At 36.6% G+C, this 8,171-nt stretch overlaps 1 pseudogene; it reads right to left on the reverse strand.

The window, feature by feature from the left end:
• Positions 1–5,375: 5,375 nt before the first annotated feature.
• On the reverse strand, positions 5,376–5,811 carry LOC126008640 (calmodulin-1-like; annotated as a pseudogene).
• Between the last annotated feature and the right edge of the window lie 2,360 nt (positions 5,812–8,171).

The following is an 8,171-nucleotide window of genomic DNA, read 5'->3' on the forward strand; positions in this document are numbered from 1 at the left end:
GCCAGAAAGGTTCTTTGTTTTTATTTTTATTTCCGGACCACAACCAGCAGTTCTCAGGGGTTACTCCTGACAAGCTCAGGGAACCTTATGGGATGCCTGAGATCGAACCCGAGTGGACCGCTTGCAAAGCAAATGCCTTATCCGCTGTGCTATCGGTCCGGCTCAAAAGCCAGGACGTTTTATTGAAACTTATTTTAGAAAAATATGAGGGAAGGGGAGGTGAGAAGTACATATTTAAGGAGAACATGTTTTTTCAGGAGTAGAAATAGGCAAGCAAAGAAACAGAGGCGAGAGAGATACATGTTAAAGAGAGAACATGAGCTTGAAGAGTAAAATGGTAAATAAATTTTTAACAGTTCTCCAACACTTCAAAACTCACTCTCATTTGTCTATATCAAGTTTTAACTGCAAAAAAACAAAAATCTAGGCATATGACAACAATGTCCTTGGAAACTGACAGGAAATAAATGTTTTCTTCTGATTAATGGAAAGTAAAAACAAAATATTTGATTGTCTTTTTTTTTGTTTTTTTGGTTTTTTTTTTTTTTTTTTTTTGGTTTTTCAGGCCACACCTGTTTGATGCTCAGGGGTTACTTCTGGCTAAGCGCTCAGAAATTGCCCCTGGCTTGGGGGGACCATATGGGACACCGAGGGATCGAACCGCGGTCCTTCCTTGGCTAGTGCTTGCAAGGCAGACACCTTACCTCTACGGCACCTAGCCGGTCCCTGATTGTCCCTTCTTAATAGCATTTTCCCCTGGTTTCCTGTGAACTTGTTTCTGCCTTTACTTTTGTTGCCTTGCCATTTGTAGGGTTTTTGTTGTTGTTATTAATGTTTGTTTTGTGTCCACAACCAACACTACTCAGGGGTATTGCCTCTGGTTCTGTGCTCAGAAATGATTCCTGGAAGTGTTCAGGGGATCATGGAGTTCTAGAGATTGGCAGCATGAATCAGCCACATAAGAAGCACAAGCCTTACCCACTGTCCTAATACTCTGACCCTTTATCTTGCCTTTTGAAACTGTTATTCCAACTTTAACCTTGTCAAAGAATCAATTTGACTCTAGCCCTTATCTAGAATTCTTTGAATGCAATTTCCTCTTTTTCCTGTCAGTCTTCATGATTCCCTATTAAAAGCCTATGTGAAATTCCCAGATGAAGTCAAGATTTGGCCTATATTTCCAATTCCAGCTAACAAAGAAGAACATTCAATAATTTCTACAGATAGTGATGGTGTGAGAAATCTATTCTTTTTGCTCCTGTAAAAACACAGCTAATTAGACAGGTAGTGAGGACCTAGGGATGCAGTAATGCTAGTGCTTTATGGTACTGGTGATTACCCAGGCTATTAACCAACTCCTTTGGTGCTACTCAGGGACCATGTGGAACTAGTGATAGACCATTGGTGAGTCACTTACAAAATCTGGGTGAGTCACATGCAAATTATATGCCTCAACCCTTTTACTCTTTCTCGAATCCCGGGAAACATATGTTACATGCCACACCATCATATGGTCACCTGTGCCTGCCAGGAGCAATTTCTGAGCATGGAGCCAGGAGTTTCCCCTGAGCACTGCCGGGTGTGACCCAAAAACCACACACACACACACACACACACACACACACACACACACACACACACACACAAAGGCAAAACAAAAATGGGGCCGGAGAGAGATAGTATGAAGGTAAGGCGTTTGCCTTTCATGCAGAAGGTCATCAGTTCGAATCCGGCTTCCCATATGGTCCCCCGTGCCTGCCAGGAGCAATTTCTGAGCTTGGAGCCAGGAGTTTCCCCTGAGCACTGCCAGGTGTGACCCAAAAACCACACACACACACACACACACACACACACACACACACACACACACAGCAAACCATGCTACACCATCAGAGAGGAACCTGAACATATCCAACAAACTTCAAAGTCACACTTGGTTGGTTATATCCTGAGTATGAATGGTACTGAATAATTTGTACAAATAAGAATGTATTTATTAATATGTTTGATGATTTCACTAGCATTGTTTTAAATAGCAACAATAATAACAATGACAAAATATCCTATAAATTGTATTATTTGTGTAAATGTTCATCATAACTTGAGACTTATTTGGTAAATTTTGGTTAATGTTCATCTATTTACACACCAAAATGCCTGTATGTAATAGCAATAGAAAATATTTGAAAAAAATATAATGTAACTAAACGAGTCATATCTTAATACATATAGCATGATGTCATTTTTGGGAAAAAATTAAACATATATTTCAGATCATTAAATAAACAAGAATTTTTAATAAATATGAATTTTTGTTGTTATTTTTAAGGGGGTTGGGGGAGTCCCCTTGCAGTGACCAGGATTTACTTCTGACCCTTTTCTCAAAGATTACTTTTGGCAGTGCTCAGGGAATCATAAGTGATGCCAGGGATTTAACTCAGGTTATCTGTATGCAAAAAAAAAATATCCCACAAAATAAATTAAATTTTTGGCCATGGAAGAAGGGAGGCATTGGACAACACCTGGCAGTGCTTGAAGCAAACTCCTGGATATGTGATTTGATTCACTCCAGATGTTTCTGGAAAGACCATGGAATTTGAGGAATTGAATTCAGGTCTTAAAATGTAATATTCTGTATCATTTTTTGGTGGTGTGGGAGTTTAACCCAATCCTCAAGTATGGCTCTACCACTGAGCCATTTTACTGGCCTTCAGGAAAAACATGGTTACAACCACTAATTGTCTGCAGAATGGGCCTAAGGAAAGACAAACTAGAAAGTTGCTTTTGTAGACCACTCAGGACAAAAGGCACAAGATAAGTTACTTGAAGCCAAGGGTAAGTTTCTTTATGAAAGATGGGAAGGGAACTTGACTGAGTGTTTTTAGGAGTGACTTCCCAGGTAGAGAGTTGCTTAAGAAATGATGAGAAAGAGACTGAGAATCACCAGGGACTCTGATTAAAATGAAAATTTCTGAGTTAGTAGATAAGAGTGAAGCCCAGTCCAATAGACAAGTTTCAATAAATTAATTAAAGAAAGAAAAAAAGAATATTTTAAATATTTCCAAATTCACATTTTTATTTTAACTTTGTGATTTAGTAAGTTGTTTATAACTACAGTTGAAATTTTTTTCTGATTTGTTTTTTCTAATAGCAAAGGTTCAAGTATCAATCCCGCCATCAGTGTGACTTTCTTTCTAGCAGTACCTGAGTTTCTCACCCACCGCCCTAGCCTGACCCTTGCAGGCACAAATTAACTTCATTCTGTTTGTTACAATACAATACAATACAATACAATACAATACAATACAAAACTTAGATTTCAATAAATGTTAATTTGAATTGCTATATCTCTTAATGGTGTTACTAAAATCATTGTCTAACATTTACTGAGCTGTAGTTTGTATTAACTAAGCTTTCTGTGGTACTGTTTAGGCTCACTGGTATCACTATATCAGATATTCTGTAATTCTGTTTAGCTGACACGATTACAAAATTTTGAGATGTATAGTCCAGGATCTAAAGATTTGAAACTAATTTGGTGGCTTAGCCATTTAATAAGGTTCAGTTGTGAGCTGGGCCACATTTTCAAAGGTGTTGTTGTGGGCTACTATGCCTTCAGCAGAAAGGAGAATCTAGCCCCACCCCTTCTAAGAAAACCCCAGAATTTTTAATCCCGACCAGACTACCAGGGAAGAGGTGGCAGCCATCTTCTTTTTAAGAGAAACCCTGTAGCCTGTGTTAGCTCTTTGCTACACTTTTATGAACAAGACTTTAAAATACAGAGATTACCTGTTGTGTGACTTGTGTCATTGCAAATGTCAAGCAGAGCCAGAAAGTTCTTGATTTTAGGTATAGAGCTGAAATAAAACAACAAATTGAGTATGATGTATACAACATGAAGCTTTTGTCAGTCTTGTTAGCTACTCATAAATGGCAGTTCTGCAGTTCTTTTTTTTCCTGCCTCTATTTTTAACAAGACTTCTAGAAACAAAAGTATTGCCAGATTTAAGAATGTTTCTTCCCTTCCTTTCTCTTGTTTAGTTTATTTGTTGAATTTGTATTTCCAAACATAGTTACATTCTTTCACATTTTGTGGAATATTAAAGAAGTCAGCACAAGTGCAACAAGTGCAGAGGAAGACAGCCATCTGCCAAGACAACATGTTCCTGACATATTTGGTAGAAATCCAGATTATATATCTATCCTACACCTAAAAACTGTCTTAGGTTGGCCAGATGCAGAAATGCCCCATTGCATTTGGTGTGAGTGTAAAGTAATGTCATACAGTCCTCTGAGGAGCAACTGTCAGCTTATGCTTGTTTGTCTTTAAATTTGATGTCTGGAGACTTACTAACATGATTTTAATACTGTTCTATATAAAATAAGATATTATAGCCTAGTGGTAAAATTTGATACTTTAGAGACAAATAAATGCTTAAAATCCACATATATGAACCACAGAGATAGTACAGATGTCAGGACTCTTGGATGTATGTGGCCTACACCGGTTTGATCCCCAGAAAAAGATATGATTCCCCCCAGGTCCAACCAGGAATGATCCCTGAGCAGAGAGCCAGAAGTAAATTTTCCACAGTGAAAATGTGGCATAGAATAAAATAAAATAAAAATAATAAAATCCACATTGATTCATCTATTTTCATGTGACCTGGGCCAAGTTTTAAAACTAATCTTTATCTCAAAATCATAATTATAATAGTTTCACAGAAAAGTATTAAAGTAATTTCTGTGATGTCTCAAAGATCTGCCATATATTTTTTGCTTTTTATTTTTTTATTGGAAAACAATATACAACTTGTAATGGATAAGGCAAATTGTGCTATAAGCAGATTTTAAGTGACTAAAACAAAGTTTAAAAATCAAGTAACAATAAAAGAAAATGTTTCTGTTCAGGGCCAACAGTACTAAAAATATAGTGTACGAGTACCTGGATAATACACCTGTTTTGCAATAGTGCAACTCTTAAGAACATATTGTTGACTGTCAATAGATTATGCAGATATAAGTACTCACTTTGAACAGCATCTTGCTGACATTCCTAAAGATAACTACTTAAAAAAATTTCTGACCCAGGTGTTCCCTTGTTTCATTATCTCTAAGTGTAGACGTGCATAAGGGCTTGAATATCTCCAGAGAAAGCCACATGCAACATGTTACTTGATTCATTTCCTAAAAAAGGGTTTCAGGACAATGATAGGAGAGAAGGGAAGAAAACATGGAGGAATGAAGTCCTAATTACTATATGTGCATATTTTTGACAGTAGGAGGAAGCCTTTTACAGATAAGTTACAAAGAAAAGGTAAATAACCAATTTTGTACAAGAAATTTAACACATTCTGTACAATGTCTTCACTTTGCTATCTCATCATTTGTACAAACTCTTCATAGATTACTTGACATAACCATCAATATCTGCTTCCTTAATCATTTCATCAACCTCCTCTGTTAACTTCTCTCCCAGGTTTGTTATTACATGGCAAGTTAGCTGCACTAATATAGCCATTGCCATCCCAATCAAACACATGGAATGATTCTCTAATTTCTTCTTCACTGTTTGTATCTTTCATTTTTCTTGACATCATTGTCAGAAATTCTGGGAAGTCAATTGTGCCATTTCTGTCAGCATCTACTTTGTTAATCATGCCTTGTAACTTGGCTTCCATGAGATTCTGACCAAGAGACCTCATTACTGTTCCCAGCTCTTTGGTTGTTATAGTCCCATCACCATCCTTTTCAGAGTGAAAAGGCTTCTTTGAATTCTACAATCTGCTCTTCAGTCAGTTGATCAGCCATGCTACCATGCTATGGGGTCTGGGTCGCTTCCACAACCACTCCAGTGGCTTCTGTGCCCAGACTGAGTTTATATTGTTATCACTCTTATATCACTGTTGGAATTTATTATAAAATAACAATGTTTAAATATGACTAATTTATCTCTAAATAACTACTTTGTACTAGGTAATGTCCTAAGAGTTAAGGTTAACATTAACTAAAAGTTAATGTCCTAAGAGTTAAGGTTTTCTGAATATTTTCAGAGATAACATGGAATTCATTGTTCTTTTTTTCCCAATTGCTCCTTGCTCTTCAAAGATTGTAGAACATGCAAGTCATCTTCAGTGTACATGTAGAGAGGTGGGGGCTTTAATCAAATAGATTGTGGATGAAGGGACTTCATGCAGATCAAGATTGAAGGTGGAAAAAAAGATACCCTAGGAACACAAAAATACAATACAAAAATCCCTTCCTTACACCTATATTCATTGCAGCACTATTTACCATAGCAAGACTCTGGAAACAGCCAAGATACCCTTCAACAGATGAATGGCTAAAGAAACTGTGGTACATATACACAATGGAATATTATGCAGCTGTCAGGAGAGATGAAGTCATGAAATTTTCCTATACATGGATGTACGTGAAATCTATCATGCTGAGTGAAATAAGTCAGAGAGAGAGAGAGAGAGAGAAAGACACAGAATGGTCTCACTCATCTATGGGTTTTAAGAAAAACGAAAGACATTCTTGCAATAATAACTTTCAGACATGAAAGAGAAAAGAGTTGGAAGTTACAGCTCACCTCATGAAGCTCACCACAAACAGGGATGAGTTTAGTTAGAGAAATAACTACGTTTTGAACTATCCTAATAATGAGAATGTACGAGGGAAATAGAAAGCCTGTCTAGAGTACAGGCGGGGGTTGGGTGGGGAGGAGGGAGACTTGGGACATTGGTGATGGGAATGTTGCACTGGTGATGGGTGGTGTTCTTTACATGACTGAAACCCAAACACAATCATGTATGTAATAAAGTTGTTTAAATAAAAAAAAAAGAAAAAGAAAAGAAATGTACTATAGAGAGGACTAAATGGCAAATGGAGAAATCAGTGTTTTAAGAGTCCAGAAAGAGCACAACCTTATTAGAGGTCTTAGAAGAAGCTCAGAGTATACGTTTTGTAAAGAAAGAGGTAAGAGTGGTGAAATGTCAATTTATGGGTCCCTGGCCAGAAGAATCTCAATTTCAAAAAGTCACTTTCTTTAGCTCGTAATAATTCAGAATCCTCATCTTCTGGGTACTTTTGTCTTTAGCCCAAGGCAAGCATTTGCAGAAAACTGGAGGATTAACCCCAATCCTTCCTTTTTAGCTAAAAGAAGTAGTACATTTTTCTCTGATAGACTTCATTTGACATCTTCCAAAGTTTCAATTCTCATTGGTATCTAGAGCCACTAGTGCCTCATTTTTCTCAGCCACTGGTGCCTCATTTTTCTCACTAAGATATAGAGTACATTATCTCCAGCTATCCTTATCTACTTAATGTACTTCTCAGTGAAATTTATTTTTTATTTAACCCCTTTTTAATCTAGTATCTATTTCTTCTAATTGTGATTAACTCGGAGATGCAACTTTAAAATAATACATCTTTTATGAGGAAAAATTGTCATGTTCTGGGGGCCTGAGAGATATCATGGAGGTAGGGCATTTACCTTGCATGCAGAAGGACAGTGGTTCGAATCCCAGAATCCCATATGGTCCCCTGAGCCTGCCAGAAGTGATTTCTAAGCATAGAGCCAGGAGTAACCCCTGAGCACTGGTGGGTGTAACCCAAAAAACAAAAATATAAAGAAAAAAGAAAAAGAAAAAAAGCCTTGTTCTGATGACATAGAGAGATCTTATGCAAATGAGGTTATAAATGAATAATATTGCTATTTTGAGTGCCACTAGGGGAGAAAGCCAGGAGATCAGAAAAAAGAGATAGAATACTAGTAAATGGCCAGTTTATTTAAGATGTATTTAATGTTTATTATTATTTGATATATACATGTTTAAGAAACATTTAATGCTTATTATTTATTAACAATAATTTGATATATACTTTTGATGAATATGTGTGTATATGTTAAAAGCAAAGATTAAAAGTAGACCAAGTGATTTTTGAAGCTCATCATTGCTGGGATCATGAAAAATTTTAGTCTCTGTATTTTATTATTTACAAAATGAGTAAAGGGGGTGGAAGTATAAATTGTCACATATTTGCTAATTAATGATGTACAAACTTAGTAAAGTTATTTCCTGATTATTCAGTCTGCTCTATCCTACAGAGAGGTTTTGAAATGGCTTCTTTATAATTCTTGTTTTCCCTGGAAAAGAAAGCATATA

This window comes from Suncus etruscus, chromosome 5 (genome assembly GCF_024139225.1).
Source record: "Suncus etruscus isolate mSunEtr1 chromosome 5, mSunEtr1.pri.cur, whole genome shotgun sequence".
Lineage (NCBI taxonomy): Eukaryota > Metazoa > Chordata > Mammalia > Eulipotyphla > Soricidae > Suncus > Suncus etruscus.